Consider the following 20,180-nt stretch of genomic DNA (forward strand, 5'->3'; position numbering starts at 1 on the left):
ATTTTTTCCTCGCATAAGAGTATCTGTGTGATTATGTTTCTGGCTTCGTTCCGGCGCGTTCCTCCCGCATGATGCTGTGTGCGTAACCGTCAATACCCGTGTTCTTTTCTTTTCTAATAAATGTGCTGTTCTCAAGAACTATTCTGAGATTTATTGAAAATTAACAACAGTATCGTATGGATTGGTAAGAACTTCAAGAACCTGTGGACTTTACATGTCAACAGGAACTGTTAAATCTAGTGGATGAGATGAGGGATTGTATAGTTAGTGTGATGTAAAACCCCGAAATGGCATAAGATGAATCTGACACATGATAAGTACATAAATATCCTATCCATACACCTTTATTTATTCGTTTTACACCCAATGTGTATTTCGTCGGATTTCGACAATTCCAGCAGCACAATGCGACACCCAATTCGTCGAGATTTGCTCCGAGTGACAGACTATTGGAAGTCTATTAAATTTACATACTTTCACATGTCACCTAACTCTCAAACATAAACATAACCCTAGTTGCTCACAAATATTGTACAATATTGCATGACATTCATCAATATTTGGAATATTGTGAAATTTTGATTAATATCATATAATATCGTACAATATTGTACAATATTATGCAGCATATAGGTGATAGCGTACAAAGTGTTGTTCAGAAAAGATGACAAACACACTACACCCCTATAAATTTATGGACTGCCCTACGAAATTCAAGATGTGAATTGTTTCAAGTAAAATTCGAAAATTAATCACTTCAGTGTAAGTTAAAACACTTTAATCAAAGCATTTCAGCTTTTTTAAAATTTTTATATTTGTAAAAACGAGTCTAGTTATTAGCTTTGCTCCAATATTAATTCTCATCGTTGCTTAGTCAAATAATTGAAATATTACGAAAATTTCAGATTTTTCATATCTTTAAAGAAATTTCAATTTTTTTTTAGATTAAACTTATTTTATTTATTGTTATGTCTGAGACCAAGTCAAGAAATATTAATCATGATCTTGTAAAATAGTATTATTCATGCTTGCTTTAATAATATGCTTTTTTATCCCTTAGAATTAAAACTTAATTCCTTACCATTTTACATTCTTTTACCTAAACTATTTACAGTATTAATTTTGAAAGAAAACAAAGTTAATGGAAAAAATCTTTAACTATACAGTTTTATTGCTGTACTAAAACAGTAATTTATTTCTATCAATTAATCTTCTTTTGAAATATTTTTTAATTAGAAACTCCGTAGCGTTTCGTATATGTAATTGGTAATAAAGTTACGAAAATATTAAAATTCTACATGCCAATCGGAATACTTAATTTCTATTCTCGTTTAATATCAACAACCTTTTTCAATAAAACTCACAACATTTTGCCCTTTTTTTTATTTTTAAAATCTTAAATCCTTATCTCAGGCAGACAAAACGATATAAAATCAAGTATGAAACATTTTATCTTATTTTTTTTATATATAAGAGACAATCCAGCGCTGTTTAAAGTATGTGGTTATAATTAAACTTCCCCTATAAACATCATCCTATAACGCAAACAAACGGATTACAACAAAATTTAATGCATAGACTATACGCAAGATGCGCTCAAGGAATTTCGAAAAAAAATCCAAAATGCCTACGAAAGGGTACCTTTTCCGAAAAAACATTAATTTTAACACAATAAACGACCAAAACGTAATACATAAACAATATTAACATTTTCTGACTAGTTTCTGATCACCTTGTCATCGAACCATATTAAGTAAAAATAAGGAAAAAATAACAATCTGTTTGAGGGGGAAAAAAAAACAGTTCAATTTGCTGAAACAAGAACAGATTAGGACGAAATTGCACAAGAGGGGCACTTGTTAATCATGTCCAGGATGATGTAGGGAAAGGTGCTCCATGTGACCACTCTTATTCACATGCAGAGTTTCAATTCGATGGACAATGTGTTCAACAGCAGACCGTATAATTGATCAGTTGTGATGCTTCGCACATGAAGCGTTATGCAATTTTTTAAGTCATCCAAGGTCGCAATACTGTAGCAACAAGATACCGTCACCATTACAGCCGAAAAAATCGACATGAAACATGACAACGACTGCAAATGTTTCTTACCCTAACTTATTTTGCATAAAGCTTCCTCTTCTTAGCAAGCTTGCGAATCTCGACATTTTTTTCCTAGAATCGACAGCTTTTCCCGGTTTTACATTTTGTTACTCATAATTCTGAATTGTTAATATTGTTTCTATATTCCGTTTTGGTCGTTTATTGTGTTAAATTCAGTGTTTTTCCGGAAAAAGTGCCATCTGGTGGACATTTTGGCACTTCTTTTTTCAAATTTCCGAGAGCGCATCTCGTGTATAGTCTACATATCAAATTTCTCTGCAATCCCTTCTTCAGTTTGCATTGTAGGATATTATTTATAGGGGAAGTTTAATTATAACCATGCTGTACAATAAACAGTGTACATTGCGTTATAAATTATGCCTACCATGGTAATAAAACTTTCAATAATACTGAACTAACTTTCAATAGAACTGAACTGAATAAAACTTTCGTAAGCGAATTTCTGAAAATTTTTAGCTCATATATTTTGAGTACATGAGTTTAACACATTGATACACACTGATAGTTTTCTCATTGAAATAAGTCAAGAATTTAATAAATAAAAAATAACATTCAGAAATCATTTCCGAATGTATCAAGATATAATTAATAGCTATTATCCATATAAATGCAATTCATCACTTTCAAGCATTAATCGCGATCTTTCCTACTCTCAGAAATAACTCTTTAACATTATACAACCTTCATTTAGAACAGAAACTGACCCAAAACTCAGGACTTAGCCGGTTTAGAAGTCAGAGGATTAAAGTTCTATTCCTCAAATTTGGAATAATATTTAAAGTACCATGTATTCTTTCCATTCTTATGGAAAGTTCACATCAAAGCAGTTCTCTAGACAGCTCTAGACAATCAAAGACAAGTAGTTTATTTTAATTCAATACAGTATACTCTTAGTAGAATTGGAAATATGTTGCGAAATCGAAGATTGCGACATTCTATTTACGACGAAATATGATTTTTTCAATCTCTTAGTTGTGGTAAACAGAAAATAAATTCCACTCAATGAAAGCGATTTTCTCTCTCTCTCTCTCTCTCTCTCTCTCTCTCAAAAAAAAAATGAAACTGTGACAAGATACAGAGCTTTCGAAATTCAGCTTTTTTTTTTTTTTTCGTTAAATTATTTAATCAAGAAAAAGAATTTTATAGAGTATTGATATTTAACATATAAATATTTAAATAAATAAATGTATCGAAATTATTTTACAGATGGGTAAATATTTATTTTAATTTAAACTTTTTATACTAATTGTAATTTTGTATCCTTAAATATTTATTTAAAAGTTACTTTTTATCCATTAAACTTTTTTAAAAAATGAAATATTTTTGAGCTAAAATATAAAAGGTAATAGTCATTTAGCAAAAAATGATTATTATATTATAAGCCAAATTAGAAATAAATATAAAGTTTAAATGCAAAAAAGAATTAAATAGAATAAAAAAAGAAATAAACGAGGAATCTGGAATGAAGACTTTATCAAGTGTCACCCTCAGGCAGTGATTCAAACCAAGAATTCTTTTTCCTGTGAGGGGTCTGATTTGACTAGCATTAAACCCTTGTGGCGCAAAAATTCCAAGAAATTGAGGTTTTTTTAATACAAGAATTATTATGAATAAAAATCTAATTAATATCAATATTTTCAAAAAAAAAAATTTCTTGGGATTTTTATGTCACGAGGGGTCAATGCTTGGACGTAAGTCAGACCCCTAGCAGAAAAAAATCTCTGACTTGAATTACTGCCTAAGATTAACACTTGATAGTTTTAAGGTCAGTTTCCTCGTTTCCTTCGTTTTTATTCTATTTCATACATTTTTTGCATTTAAACTTGGTATTTATTTATAATTTGGTTAAGTTAATTTGTGATTAGTAGAAACATTACGAGTTCTAAATATAATTAATTTCTTTTAAATAGTTTTGACTCGGGAAATGTTCATTTTTAAATAAATTTCATAAAAACTGTTTTACTTTTTGGTTGGTAGTTTCTTATTGTAATAATGCGATAAGGTCTTTTTATATGATAACTTCTTGACTTACAGAATCCTTCTTCATAAATGGAAATATGACTAGTTAAAAATTTATTTCAGACATTTAATAAAATTTTTAAGTTTAAATTACTTCAAAAGAATTATCCATAAATTTGCTTATTTCAGATTTCAACAAAAAGCAAAATTTCATTAGAAATACTTAATTTTATAAAAGATAAGGGATGTAAGATATAAAAAAAATGCATGAAGAAATAAAACTCACCTTTTCTTTTTGATGAAATATTGAACGTTTCATTTAAGATGAAATTCGAAAAATGCGAAATTTTCCTGGAGGCACTTTAAAAAACTGATTCGCTTTGCACTTTCTCAAATTTTCTTGTCGCCAACGTTAACTCAATTCAACAACTTTCGTTTTCGCATCTAATCGGCTTGCGTTAAATCTTCCATGAATAAAAAAAAAATGGAGCGGTTTCTTTCATTCTTTAAAAAAAGTAAAACTTTTTGTGTGTGTCTTTGATCAAAACATACAGCAATATTTTCTGCGAATTCCTTTCAGCTAATTCATAATTAAGAATTATTTATGTATTGCAGCTCTTTTTAATCAGCTTTACTGTGTTTAAGTAATAACCATAGCCCTCAAAAGAACCATGGTTAAATATTATGAGCGAGATTGACTTATTTCAGCTTAATGCAATAATGCTTGAAGTTGTCTGCATTGTAGTTACAATTAAATTATTAAGTATTAATTTATAGGTCCGATACTGAATAAAAAACGAAACTATATTTTAATCTAATAGTGATGTTTTAACTTTCCGTGGGCATTCTTCATTTAATTTTCAATGAGTTACATTAGTTTCAATATACGTATAAATATTGAGTATTTTGTACAAAAAAGGACCGACCTCTAATCAGACTTCGAAATATCCGGGATATAAAGCACCTGTGATATACCAAATACGGCACAGTGATGCATTTTTTGCTCCTTGAAAGAGTACAAAAAAGCTAGTTGTAATTTAGTAGGTACTGTAGAACAGTAGACACGCATGTTGACTAGGAATAATTCAATGTGAATATGACGAAATGTGTTAAAAATACTCCCCTTTTTAAGAGTAATGGGGATGGTTTTATCTGTTATATAGATGGATCGCCAAATCGAGTGAATGTCCACTTCACTCATCTCTGGAGAAGTACTTTTGGGGGAAAATTGTAGTAACATGTTGATGACAATGAAGTCTGCGTTATCTAAATGAAAAAGTTAAAATTCATAACGTTGTTTCCACACGAAATTATTTCCATAGACAAAAACCAAAATTACGATAATACCAAGGAAAAGTAGGATTAAGACTCTAGATTTTGCACTCCCAGCAACTGATGTTTACTTAAATTAGTTGAATCAGTTCGAAAGTATGTGGTTAACAAGAAATATGTAAGATATATAAATATATACAGGCGATCAATTAGTGAAGAATTTTGTAACTTTGGCAAAAAAATAGATAATACTGGAATCTTCCAGAATTTTGCCGATAGTGCCAATAGGAATCGAGATATGCCTAGTTGTTCCAGAACTTTCTCTGCACTAGTGGAAAGACTTGCCGGAAGTCTTAGAGTTTCATAGCGAGTCAACGGCAAATAGTTGGTTAAGTCTAGCGAAGCGCAAGCATTCTGTGGAGCTCAAGTGTTTGCTGAATTCAGCTGTGGGTGTAGCTAGTCGTGTAGGCAGTTGGATAGAGCTAAAGCGAGGAAAAAGTGATGAATTGGAAATGTTTGGAAAGACCGTAAAGTGTAGATACGTAGATTCCCTCATCCTGCTGAATTCTGCCTGGCACTATGTGTGCTATAGTTGTTATTATTATCGATAATTATTTGTGGGTTATTGTTTGTTGTTGCTGTGTGTTTCCTGTGTTCGTCTGTGTATTTGTTTCTTCGTTTAAAGTCCTGAATTTGCAGGAATTTTCTGGAAAAAATATTTTAGACCTTTAAAGGACTATTACTTCATCGACTAACAAATCGAATGAAACTCGAATTCATAGCAACTGGTGTCAGAAGTGGAATTTGAGTGGTCGATGGCCATTAACAGGGCAATGGAAGAAGAATAAATGAAGAAGCTTCTAGAAAGCTTAACTAGCCAGTTCAGATGGAAAGTGCGATGTAATGTGGAGAAGAGAAAAATTGACCGAGTAAATGAGAGCCGGAAAAGACCAACTAACGGAAGAAATGAAACCTGGGAGAGTGAATTAAATATATATATATAGGAAATGTGAATCATCATTCGTGCATCATTGGGCATCACAAAGACTGCCTATTAGAATTAATTATTCTTATTATAGAATGAAGGTTGAGTCTACACGTATATACGTCATTCCTCGGTACAACATGCTTACATTGCAAGACAAATTGTTCTTCCATAACTAATAGAACTCAGTTGCAGCAGTAAAAGAATTCTGTAATTCTTAGTTGTAGCTATAAAATAATAGATACAAAGAGGTCCAATGTATTCTACTCAAGATGATATAGAAACTTCAAACTGTTGAGCAAAATGGCATTTTACCAAGTAGAAGACGGAAACAAATTCCATTTTCTAGAGTCTATAATTTGGCTACGGCAATCATTGAAGTTAACAGTGAATCACCGCATGATAGTTTAAGTATACAAGTTGATACCCATTATTGGATTTGCTGCATTTCAATGTAAAAATATTTAAAGGGCGGATTTTTTAGTTTTATTCTTAAAAAAACAAATCTGAGCACCGACTGCAAGACCGGGACTGAAAATTTCCTAAAATGTCTGTTCCTGAGTTCCTTCCCGGATTAACGGTTGGACCCACTTCATCTCAGAGCATTCTGTGGAGTGACGATGCCAACTTTTGCCTCAATAGAAGAGACTCACAATTGTTGAATTCGGACAGCGGAAAACCCTCATGCTATTCAGGAACAATACTTGCATCTTGAGCAAGTCAGTGCATGATGTGGTTTTAAAGCTACGTATTTCATTGTACAATATTTGTTCTGTCCTGTCTCAGGGCAATGGTACAATCGTCAAAAAAATAAAAAAAAAAAAATAAGGAAAATAAAAAAAATATATAGAATGTTTCCGTAACGTTTTTATTCATTATCCTATCTTCATAAATTTGATGTCGGTGGAAATGATTCGAAGCGACATGATTTTGAAAAAAGAGAACACACCTAGATTAACTGACATTTTGGATTTCTGAGATTAGGAATAGCATGATTCAGTTCCTCCCTAATTATAATAATATTGCTTTATGTTATAATAACTTATAATCATCATTCGAACATAAATAAATGATTTAGTTTGAAGGAACTAAACACAATTAGGACTTTTTCCTCTTTTCGAAGTAGATCCACATGGTATGATGGGCTTTTATTAGTATTTTGAAATCTAAATGATTGCGCATTCTACTAAATTGGATTTTTTAAAAAATGCCTATTTTTATAAGGAACCATAAAAAACATAGGATATTTCTCTTTTACATATCATTTTTTTTAATTTACTGCTTACCAATATAAATTAATTTCGCTATGACTTCGCTCAAAAATATTTAAAATAGAAATGTCCTATAATGTACATCCAAAGAGTTTCTATTCTTAAGTATTTTTGTTCAGTGTTTAGTGCAATCATATTGCAATCAGGGATACACTGATTTCACCTTATATCTATAAGGAGGAATACAAATAAAGCTTTGAAAGGATGCAATTAAAATTTGCGAAATTAGATTGTGAATGATTTTATTGAATTTTTGTCATCTCTGTTTTAAATTAAAGTCGCCTTTAAGTCAGTATGTTTTACTATCTAATAAATAAATTTTTAAAAATTGTGTTAAAAGTGTTGTATTAAAAACTGAGAAATATGAAGTCTGAGAAATAAATTTATTGGAGTTTTTTTTCTCACATCTGTACTGTTAAAATTCAGTAAAACGTAACTATAAAATAAACATAATATAAAACTCAAAACTTAAATTAATTATTTGAAATTAAAGCATGATACTTTTTTGATATATCGTTATAATGAAATCTTATTCATCACAACAATTTACTTTATTTCAAGTGATATATGACAAGTTTTATATGAGACTTTATTTCAAGTCCAAGCATGTTATTTAGAAAAAGTAGTCCAATTAGAAGATAAAATAAAATCACCATTTTTTGAAAAAAAAAAATTGGATATTCACTTCTTTCAATTTATTTTATATTTTACTTTTTTAGTAAAAAAATACATGCCTGTCAAAGTAACCTATTCATTATTTCATAGACTATTTTCCTTTAAATTATAATTAGTAGCCTTTTTGACCAAACGTTTTATTTTTCCAAGCCATGCAGAAACGATGAAATACTATTTTTTCTTCATGATTCTTTTTTTACTTTAGAAACATGAGAATGCAGTATTCAATCGAAACCACCTCTCAGAAACGAACAAAAGTTAAATGATTTTTTAAAAAAGAGTCCACTGGTGTATATCATTTTTTATAATTGCCATTCCTCACAACATTTTCTTCGAACCGGAAAAGAAATAAAATATACATAAAAGCCGTTAAGTTAAAGGAATCGAAGAAAGAGTCCTCAGAAAGGAAATACGACCAACTGAATGGACTTTGCGCTCGAGCCTAACAGTCTTCTTTCAGTTCCGAAACGGAAGAAAGGGAGAGAAACAGGAGATTTTCATCGCGTATTTGATAGGGAAAAATCGTTTAGTTGAAGTCAAAAATGAAAAAAAAAAGCGTCAGATTCTCGCCATTTAGTTTTTATTTTAACTTCAAATGAAGAGTAAAGAAAAAAAGGGTTCTTTTTATACTAAAGAATCTAGCATCAAATATGTTTTATTTTCGTCAATATAGTAAGCCGATTTCTCGTTAGCTCACTCAATGAAAAGAACTAAATAAATAAAGCAAAAAATTGGTTTCTACCATGAAAATTTTTCTAGTTGTTTCAGTCTTGCTGAGAGTCAAAACTGAAGATTACCATACGAAATAAAATTTAAAAAAATGATATGCATAGACAACTGAGACAAGGAATATCACAGGGGTTAAATTTTTGTACAATTGAGCAATGCACTGCAATGCTAAGACTGCGATTTTTGTAAAGGGTGTTCCAAAATTAAAACAAGATTTGAATTTGCTACATTCTTGCAGTTAAGTTGAAAGTTTAAGTTTAAATTTAAGAAACCCTATTAAAAAAACTTTTGACGGCTGATAGTTTAGGGTTAATAAAAATGTAGCACTACATGATAGAATATAGTTTTTCATTGTTGAACAATATTTAAAAAGTAATAGAAGTTTGGCATCCACATTTTGAAAATTATAGAATTGGCTGCCTAGATCACGTGATATAACACCATCGTATTTCATTTCATGGAGTTATTTGAAGTCAAAGTTCTACACCAACATTACCACAAACAAGAATGCATTTAAGAAAGAAATTCAACACTGCATCAACGAAATTCAGTCGCATTTATGTAAAATGGTATTGGAAATTTCAACAAAAGAGTGCGTATGCGCCATCAAAGCCGCATAGGCCATTTGCACTATGTGCCATTCCATACATATCCTGTACATTTTACGATTCAATAAAAATATAATAATTAAAGGGAAAAATATTTTTTAATTAATTCAAATCTTGTGTTAACACGTTGTTCTATCGTGTAATGCTTCAGTTTTTACTTACACGGTTAATAACTATATGTTATAAACTAAATGCTGTCAAATGGTTTTGGTGGTTTTCCTTTGATAGGTCTGCCAGCACTGCGCGAATTGTGGCAAATTAAAATATTGGTTAATTTTGAGGCACCCTTTACATATTCGAGAGCGTGCATCAAATTTCGTAACACTGGAAAATACCTTTCTTAAGCAAAACATGCACAAAATTAACAAATTAATGCTGTAGAAATTATTAGTGTTTTGAAAGCACAATATCTATAAAATACAAAAGAATAGTTTTCAAGATGTAAGTTATCAAAATTTCTGTTTAGTACGTAACAATAGCAAAATAAATAAATTAATAAAATAAAATGATCTGCTTTTTTTAGTGGAAGGTAAATGAAATTATAAATCGAAAAATACTTTTAATTGGATTGATATAAAATACAATTAAAATATGAAATTTAAGTATTACAAAAATCGAAGCAGAAAAAAAAATTAATCCGACGAAATTATGCCATAATGGTGCATTAGTCTTAATTAAAACCAAAGCCTACAAACAAGTAATTATAAAGGTACGATATTCGTTTTGAGTATGACAAAATAATTCACTTAAGCAAGTACAGTTAGAGAATAAACATATTTTTTCTTACATTTTTATTTTTGCACATGATCTTATTTCATTCTTTAGAATGAAAAAAAAAATAATAATGGTAATTTGAAATTATATTTCAATGAAATATAAGCACATATTGCAATTTTTTTAATTAGTAGCATGATTTATAACCTGATGATGAATGGTATGATGAATTGTCTGCTGAAGATAGATAATTTTCGAAGTACATATAGTATACGAAGTATTATATAGAACAAAACTATAATGATATGAAAGATGAGACCATCTTCTTTCTTAAACCAATTTGCAATTACTGAAATTAAATACTATGGAGCATTGATATTGATTTCATTCTTTAGAATGAAAAAAAAGCTTGGTAATTTGAAATTGTATTTAAATGAAGAATCAGTCTATATTCGAAAGTTTTGTTATAAATTAGTGGTATGATTTATAATCTGCTGATTAATGTTATGATGAATCGTCTGCTGAAGACATCCCATTTGCGAAGTATATTATATGGAACAAAAGTTTTTTTCATCAACTAATTTGCAATTATTGAAATAAAACACTACTTGGAGATGATATTTATTTCATTCTTTTGAAGGAAAAAATAATTCTGGTAATTTGAAATTCCATTTCAATGACGAGCTAGTGCATATTAAATATTTTCTTTCAAATTAGTGGCATCATTTATAATCTGTTGATAAGTGGTGGGATGAATTCTCTGCTGAAAATACTCATTTGCGAAGCATATTACATGGGACAAAAATATCAAGATATAAAAGATGAGATATCTTCTTTCGTAAACCAATTTGAAATAACTGAAATAAAACATTATGTGGCGATGGTATTTATTACATTCTTTAGATTAAAAAAAGTTAGTAATTTGATATTGTATTTCAGTGAAGAATCAACATATATTGAAACATTTCTTTTAAAGTCAAACCTTTCTGTTCTATAGGATGGATATGTAAAAAGTGAAAATTACACCATATTTTCCTATATTATAAATCATGTTTTATTATTATTATTAATATTTTGGGAATCTATTGTTTATTATGTGCTTTATAAAGCATCATGCTTATGCTAATATTAATGAATTTCAATATTATATATATCAGAAGATTACAGTTTTAGAAAGAGAACTCAATTAATACGGTCTTTGAAAACATTTCTAAATATTACTGAAATTTAGATCAATATTTTGCTTTTCAATGACGTTTTTCTATTCTAAGTATTTTTTAAATACATTTTTAGTTTACAGAGATTTAGATTATTCAGCTAAAGCTATTTGGATTATGAAGATTATTAAGCTAAAGCTGTGGGAGCTAGAATCTTCTCTGTTTAAGTTACAAGATCGGAACACTGTAATTATATTAACTAAGGTTGAAATCGGCAAGCGTTGATCTTCTAAATTAATGCTGTGTTTGCAGAGAAGCCGGGATTAACTCAACTCAACACTTTCCCCATCTCATTCATGATATGTAACATGAATTTGGAGATCGAGCTCTAAGTTACAACAATTGTTTTAAATTAAATTTACTCGAAGTCTATTTAATATAGTACATATTTTTTTTTTAAGAATACGTAAAATTTCTTAATAATGTAATTGATTTATGACAACTTTCTTCTGTAGTTTGTTTGTTGCCTTGTAATTTAAAAAAAATATATTAATCATTTTTCAAACAAATGTTCTTAAGATTGGCCAAATATGCTTTCATAAAATATTGGCCTAATAAATGAAAAACGAAAAGAAAAGTTTCTTCTTGTATATTATTACATCTTGAAATTTGACCCAAAACTCGAAAAATAAAAAATCAAACCGAATCCGTTTCTTAGCGAATATTTATACTAACCTTTATTTTATGATTAAATATAAATCCCCATTTCCATACCTAGTCTTAATATTATTAACTTTTCTTAATTAAATTTTCCTGATCCTTTAAATGAATTTCACTGCTCTTTATTCTTAAAAAAATTACTTTCCAGCAGATTTGTTTCATAAATCTAGGAAAGTTATAAAGAATTGCATCGCAGAAAATGGAATATATATATATATATATATATATATATATATATATATTTATAATTTATATAATTTATTATAATTTTTATATATAATTTATATATATATATATATATATATATATATATATATATATATATATATATATATATATATATATATATATATATATATATATATATATATATATATATATATATATATATATATATATATATATATATATATATATATATATATAACCAATCTAAAGTAAGAAATAGTTTGAAAACGAAACTAAAATGAAAACGAAACAAAACAGTTTTGAAATCGCAACTAAAATTTATTACCTATTTAAACTAAAACCAAAAAAAGAACTTCATAGTATTTAGTTTTTCGGGTCACCAGGAATCATTATTAGACAAATGTCTGTTTTTCCTCACAGAACAAATCCCTGTCTTTGAATCCCTGCCTGAGGGTGACCCTTGAAAAAGTCTTCAGGCCGGATTCTTTTTTTATATTTTTTATAATTTTTTTGGTTTGATTTTTTGTTTTTCCTATTAACTTGATTCTAATACTTTTGTATGTATATATATATATATATATATATATATATATATATATATATATATATATATATATATATATATATATATATATATAAATTATAAAAAAATATTGATGTTATTTTAGGACTTTTTTTAAATGTTACTCTATTTAATTTGCTATCAAATTCTCGAAGTTTTTTAATTTAGATTTAAATAAAAAAAACTGAACTGTTAAAATTTTTTGTACATTCTGTACATAATTTTTTCATATTTTAAAAATAATTTAATGTTATTAGATTAAATAAGTTTTTAAAGCCTGTTTATGAGTTATTTTTGAAATACCGATATTCATATTCAATTTTATCTATAAATTAGTCTTTTAAATGCTTTAAAATATAGGGGAATCTATGCAAACAGTATGCTTTTTTAAGGTATTATATTTTCTTAGCTTACTACGCTGTACAGTTGTTTAATCATAAAGACTTTAGAATGGAAATTATTTCTTTTTGTGATTGTGCAAACAGTTTCCTTTAACTTTTCAATTACAATTTCCCATGTTCAATGAAGAGATAAATTCCTTAGTGCAAAAGAACGAGAATATTTTATCCATGAAGGAACAAAGAAAAGAAACATATGTACAATATTATAATTTCTTATCGGTCATTTTGTTTTGGAAGAGAATTCAAGACATCATCAAGTCATTATAAATCTTTTAATGCACAGAATTTTATGATAACAAATTATAAAATTTAGTACAATAAAAGATTCGAATATTAATAGCATGATACAATGAAATGATAACGTCTATTTTAGTCACATACATATGACATTTATATTCAGATCCTTGTAAAATAAAAGGGCCGCGGTGGCCTGGTGGTAAGGTCTCGGCTTGTGAACCGTAGGGTTTCAAGTTCGAGACCCGATTCTACCAAAGAACCGTCGTGTAAGAAGGTTTGTTGCGTGCCAAACCCGTCATGCCAAACGCCCTCTCGCTGGTGCGGCGTAGTGTGGAGAGGGTGATGCCAGCTCATGTTTCGTCCTCGTCATCTGACCGCATCTCAAAACTACGAAGTCCATCCCAAAATAGCCTTAGTGTTGCTTTGCAACGGAACGTTAATATAACTAAACTAAACCTTTAAAATGAAGAGCAATCCATGAAATTCAATTTTTTGAAAACATAATGATTTTGATGCACTTGACTAAGAACTTTCCTATCAAAATTTCGAGATTCTCATCCCTTATGCGGCTATCAATGCCATTGTGAAAAATTCTTTCCAAAGCCACACTTGTAAGTACAGTTTGCTGAAACAGCTTGGGAAATGTCTGTTGCAGGTCTTTATTTGTTTTGCTAAAACTAGTTCCTTCAAAGACATACCACCGCTACCAGCTCTCTACCAGTGATTAATGCAGGAAAGTAGAGTACTGCCTGGAAAGAAATAATAAAATATTGAATTAATGTGAAACGGCAAAGAACCATTATACTACAGGATTCAGAGAATTGTTTTTATCATTTCTAGCAGCACTTACACATGTCTAGCAGAAATTCTATTCAATTCAACAGATTCCTCTTTCGAGATTCATAAAAGATTTTCTTGGAAAAATAAAATTTTGTGTGATCTGTTATAGAAAAATGCTTTGATTATTCCAGTTTGGATATGGATTTTATTTTATGGAAAATTCCTGAGATTGAAGGTCTTACAAAAAATTAGATCTGTTTGAATTTTTTTTTTTTTATCAGAACAATATAAATTATTTTATCTTTTGATTTTAGACTATTTACAATTTGAATAGTCTGATACAATAGAAGATTTTTTTGTCATTCAACGAAAGATTCCTTTTTTAAACTTGTAATTCGTCAAAAATATTGCAATGAATTTGAGACAAAAATATAGGCAAATAAAACTGTCTAAAAATACTCAGCAACAAATTTTAATTGGTGCAAAACTTTTATGGGCATATTGCAAAATTTCTCATAAAACGAAAGTAAATATTTAAAATAAACTGTATTGTGAATTTATCACCAATGCGACAAACTTACAGGGAGGTTCACAAAGATGAAAAAAAAAAGGCTTTTAAAATCATTGGAATATATATTTGGAAATATCTTCTTCGTGCTTTAAAGTGCATTGTATGGAAGCTGGACTGCATGAATGGAATAAATCCAAAACCGTTATCTTATGTCTCATCTTTTCGTCTCTGTTAAGAAAATTATAAAATTTTCTTAGACAGATTCCTCTGGAATTTCTTGTCTTGAAAACATTTTCAATCACCCAATTCTGTTATTGCATGCTGGAACCTCCTGTCATTTCCCCAATGAATTTCTACAATATCTGTTTTAGCAGCATTAAGTTATTCCTGATGATTATATTCGTTGGCCTCCAAGATGGTCAGATCTGTCTCCCCTTGACATCTTCTTTTGGGGTCGTATTAAAGAAAATATATATATGCTACCCATTTGTTTCAGTTGACGATATTATCATTCGCCTCTTGCAGCTGATAGAGATGATATAAATGCAGAAGGAATTATTGAATTGTTTCGAAATCCATGCATCATCCATATATACATGCACAAGTGTTTGTGCCTGCGTCCTGGCATAGGGATCCCGTGACCTGGGCACCCTGGGTTCGAGTTCCGGTTGGGGCGTGGGTGTTCTTCATTTGTCCTATCTGTGAGATGTGTGAATGTGCCCCCCTGTAAAAAGGGGTTGTGCAATCGAATGTGAGGCGTGAGTAGCTAAGACGTACTCTTGGCCCTAGTTAGCGCTACTAAAACAAGCGACACTCCCTTGGCTTAAAATCGCTAACTATTTTCAGTGAGTTTGTCCCTGGCAAGTGCTACAATTTTAGTTTATTTAATATCTTTAATACTACGTACACCATGAGAAAGTTCTGTAGACATGAAAAAAGTCAAATCTGAGGTTTATAATGTTTTTCATTCTGCTAAATTCACATATTTTTGGGATATTTTATCTGTATGTGAGACCAATAAAACATTTCGAGCTAGACAAATTGAAATTGGTATACGACCTATGTACCAAATTTAAGTATTTGAATAAAATCTACTCATAGGATGTCTGTTTATCCGAATATATGTGATCTTGGAAACTAAAAATGTAATTACAAAGGTATATATAAATAAATTATGGAATGCAAAGTTCGATCTAAAATATAGGTTTTTATGATATTTTGTATTAAATCTTTCAAAGAGTTTGCCATCTGTCGGACAATACTTTCGTAAGTATGCAAACACAATAATTCAAAAAAGCAATGATTGAATTCAATGAAATTCGGTGTGTGATCTTGTGACTTCAAATGTAATTCTTTGTCAGATATTTATTTCAATCGTTCAAGGAACGAGTTATCCAATAAAAATATGCGCTATATGCAATAAATATGCGCTATATGCAATAAATATGCGCTATATGCAATAAATATACGCTATATGCAATACAAATGCGTTATATACAATAAAAATGTTTGGTACCAGTCAAATATCTATATTTCGCATTTATTGTCCACAAATGACACACATGACATTCGATGTCTTACATTGGGCCCACAATTTTATGTGGGATGTGGGAGGAAACATTACATTCCTTAAAGAGTATGTAGAAAAGATTTTCATACACTACTTCCAATGCTTTACTTATGTAAATCTCTTGATGAAAATGTTTTTGTTATACATACACATCGCTGTATCTGATCATATCTTTATTTTTATTCTAGATTCTTTTAGCCTCCAACTCTATGCGATTCTGAATCTCCTTCGATCCTTTTAAACATATCTCGGATTCATCATGTTGACTCTCAATTGCTTTATATACTGAAGTTTAGAATATCAAAGTACAAAATATTAAAATAGCATCTGCAAAGTTCTTCTCAAGTAAACACATAGGATTTTTGTTATTTCTAACATCTGTTATTTACTTAATATAATTGATTTTTTAATTAACAACTAATTGAAATTCAATTATCAATTTTATAACTGAAAACGATTATTAATTTTTACTAAGTAAAAGAAGTCTTTTTAATTTGTTCCACCATATGCGATATAAATATAGAAAAATATGACCTTTAAACCTTAATTTTCTCCTATTTTAATTTAATTTTCTCCAAGTTTTTTTTTTTTTTTTTTTTTTTTTTTTACATTACAAAAAATAGTTGACTAAATGAGTTAATATTAAACATTCTGACTTGAAATTGCCAGCTAATAATTATTTTAGCGATATGTTTTCTCACATTTCATCACGAAATATCAAATTTGATAGTCTCCGACTTTTTCTCATATGATACATATAATTTGCTTATGAGGAAACTGCCAAAATAAATAAGAAACACATATATTAAATCATTTGAATTAGTTTCGGACTGTATTTTCCTTTAATTCTTGTTTTATTATTTCAAAAAAACTCTAAGATATGCTTTATATGCTCAGTACATCTATATCATTAAGATCCACTAAAATATATCCGAACCTCTGGAATGCATTAATTAAATTTAGTTAATTTAATTAACATTAGCTAAATTTTAAATTCATAAGAAAGTTGCAATTTATTTATTCACTCTTCTACAAAAAATTTTCTTTCTAGAAGAAAAAAATAATGCAGACAATATTAATTCAATAAAGGATATACTTTTCCTAAACAGAAATATATTGGTAAATGTAGGTTTTTTTCCTTCCAATAACTAATTCGATTTTCCTAATTTTTTTCGATGTGAGCGATAAGATATAAATTTTTTTCAATGAAAGAAAAGGGAGAAAATGAAATAAAAATAGAGTAAAAGATAGAACTTTTGAAATAACTCTTATCTCTATTTTTCTCTGCAGCTCTTGGTCTCAGAAAAACATAACTTACTTTTTTAGGCTTAATCTTAAAAATTAATTTTAAGGCTTAGAATTACCCATTACTTTCCTCTATCGTTAGATTGATGGATATTTTATTCAATTTAAATAAAATAAATGAAATAAAATTCATTTCAATCTCTCTAAAACTTATATTTATTTATGCTTCTTATATTTATTATATATTTATATTTATTTAGATTTTAGCGTAGAAATTCATATATTAAACATCTAATATACTAAACATATTCTACCATCACTTGTTCTACAACATATTAATAGTATTATTTTAATAATGTCTGTTTTCTTTAATAAAAAGATAAAAAATATCAAAAAACTCTATCTTTAATTGTGCTTCCTTAGATAATTCTGATTGGTCACTTGTACTAGCAATTTAATGAAATTAATTGAGGATAAAGTTGGTGAAATCAGTCTAGTTGTTGAGTTGTAGACTCTTTCGAAATTTTTCTTTCTGCAATATATTTTGAAAATATAATGCTGCCTTAAGCTGAAGTGAGAATTTAAAGTTAGTTTGTATATTAAATGAAAATTGAACAAAGGACAAAAACCATCATAATTTCCCACAGATTTTAGGTATGCGACAACGTTCAGGAAGAAGTTTTTGAAAAACGATGTAAAATTGTAATTATTTTTATTTTATTTATTTATTTTAATTTTTGCACAAAATGGATCGAAAAAATGATATGAAACCAAATATACCAGCTAAATACAAAACGTTCTTTTTTTATTTATTTACTAATTGGAAATATAAGGTAATAACTTTTAAAGGAGTGTTTTTTTTTTTTTTTTTAAGTTTATGAAATTATTTGTTCCGACTCTTACATATAGCTTCATAAATATAATTTTATTTTCTAAATTTAAAAAGTACTCTTTTATTTTCTCACATATTTAAATATTGGATTTCAACCTACAAATAACATTAAATTTTCATTTTTCTCCCATTGTGAAGCATTAAAACAACTATAGATTTTAATTTCTGTTGCTTCCAGTAAGAAAATTCAACAAAATTCAGAATATGAGAAAATTGCATTTGAAGATGTAAAATGGCATTAAAACAAAAATATAAAACTCAAACATAACTTACGAAAGAATAAGGTTCGAAACGATTTTGTGCAGAAGATAGTTGAGATATTACTAATATTGAATAAAAAAAATAATTAATATTTTTGTAAAATATCGACTTTTTAACATAGTCACCTATTAACTCGACATAAATTGTGGTACTAAAGCGACATCATATTTATTACATTGCAGTTTTGTTACTAGGAAAATCTACTCTTCTTAGAAATTTATCTCTACGTTTAATTTTATTTTGAGACTAAAAAAAAACTGAATGAAAACAAATATCCAAAATGTTTGAAAAAATTAATCGTAGTGTTAAATAAATGTATTACCATTCAAAAAAAATATCCTCCTTTTTTTCACACCGGAAGAAATTGTTTGTTCTGTACATAATGGCATAAGAAGATGACCATAAAATTCCTGAAATGTTATGTCCATTATACAGACGGGGTTATGTTCTGCTAATAGCTTTCATAAGTGCACCACTTAGAAAGCGGTTTTCTATGAAAGAGAATTACTTATTGGTATGATCCAGAGGAGGTGATTAAGGAAAATTCGTATGATCTTGCTGTCTAAACTGGACGTCATTTAATGTAAATAATATGAATTAGTCATCATATTTTGTGCCCACTTCTCAGATTTATGTATTTGAGAAGAAGCCCTTTTGAGGCTATTTCAATCGAAAAAAAAAAGCTGCTTTCCAGTAGTAGCAAAATAAGCATAGTGTTACAAGGGACTCATGTCTCACTGACAGGTAAAAGGGAATATATATATATATATATATATATATATATATATATATATATATATATATATATATATATATATATATATATATATATTTCCTGTGCCAAAATTTTAATACAGTTGGTGCCTTGGAATTTCAAAATTCTTGCATTTGCCAAGAGGAATTTTGGAGAGAATTTTAATTTCTCTTGATATGGATATACAATACAAAATGAAAAACGCCAAAAAATTTTTATTAATAAATTTAAAAGCGATGCAAGAAAGGACAAAGTGAGCGCGTTCCTGAAGATCCATAACTTGAAATTCAAAAGGTTAAATCTGAAATTCCAGATAATTTAATAAATTATTTCCTAATCGCGTATTGTGTACGAGTAGCAATGATTTTGATAGCCCTAATACCTTAAATTAAAAGAAAATTAAATTGCTTAAGTGTTTATCACGATTAAGTTGCCATTCATTAAAATTCAATTTCAATAATTTCATTTATTTAAATGTTAATAACTTTCATTCGTTTTTGTTTATTATCATTAAAATCAGCCTCGTGATTGCCACAATATACCAGCACGAAATTATTTGTTGTA

Source organism: Argiope bruennichi, chromosome 9, assembly GCF_947563725.1.
Source record: "Argiope bruennichi chromosome 9, qqArgBrue1.1, whole genome shotgun sequence".
NCBI lineage: Eukaryota > Metazoa > Arthropoda > Arachnida > Araneae > Araneidae > Argiope > Argiope bruennichi.